The sequence below is a fragment of the Gekko japonicus genome, unplaced genomic scaffold, assembly GCF_001447785.1.
Source record: "Gekko japonicus isolate JY-2015 unplaced genomic scaffold, Gekko_japonicus_V1.1 scaffold2413, whole genome shotgun sequence".
Taxonomy (NCBI): Eukaryota; Metazoa; Chordata; class Lepidosauria; order Squamata; family Gekkonidae; genus Gekko; species Gekko japonicus.
In genome coordinates this window covers 82,767-83,503 of record NW_015166493.1, presented here as the reverse complement: position 1 = coordinate 83,503, position 737 = coordinate 82,767, and the positions used below count along the sequence as shown (strand labels likewise).

Genomic DNA, 737 nt, shown 5'->3' with positions numbered 1-737 from the left:
GCCTAAGGCTGGGGGGGGGGGGGTTTCTTGAACAGTTTGGGATGGCTACACCAAGAGCTATGACTCCTGAAACTAACAGGAACAGGGTAGCTAGAGACAAGACACCCTTCTGTTTCTGAGTGGCTTTGTTTACTGGGTTTTGCCCTGGCCTGGATAGCCCATCAGATCTTGGAAAGAAAGTAGAGTTGGCCCCAGTTAGTCTTTGGATACAAGACCACCAAGGAATTCCGGGCAGGAAAGGGCCATCCACCCCTGAACAGCTCTTGCCTTGAAAACCCCAAGAGGAGTCACCATAGGTCAGCTGTGACTGGGTGTGTGTGTGTGGTGGAGGGAATTGCTGGTTTGAGGTCAGCCCTTTACAAACAGTTGCAATAAAAACAACCCCCCCAAGATAGTAGGAGAGCATTTGAAAGAGCAACCATTGACTACCAAACATGGTATGATGGCATTAGAATCAGTTATCTTGTGAAGAAAGCTGGAGGAGCCAACAGGACAGGCACTAAAAGAAGTTCATCCCTTTTAAGGCTGGGGCCGCTACGAAGAAGTCCCTGTTCCCAATGGCTGTGGACAGGAGGTGCAATGATGTCTCTGAATTACAGGTGGGAAAGGGGCTGGCTGGGTAATAATCTGGGTTGTTTACAGCCAGAGTCGTGCCCACAGTGGAGTGGGCTGCCTGGGGGGGGGGGAGGTGGTGGTGGTGAGCCCCCTCCCCTTCTTGCGCTTGCTGGGGATGCCTG

At 52.2% G+C, this 737-nt stretch overlaps 1 protein-coding gene across 1 annotated transcript in view; it reads right to left on the bottom strand.

The window, feature by feature from the left end:
• NFKB2 (nuclear factor of kappa light polypeptide gene enhancer in B-cells 2 (p49/p100)) overlaps positions 1 to 737 on the bottom strand; it is a 42,649-nt gene that overhangs the window by 35,808 nt on the left and 6,104 nt on the right. The window lies entirely within an intron of this gene.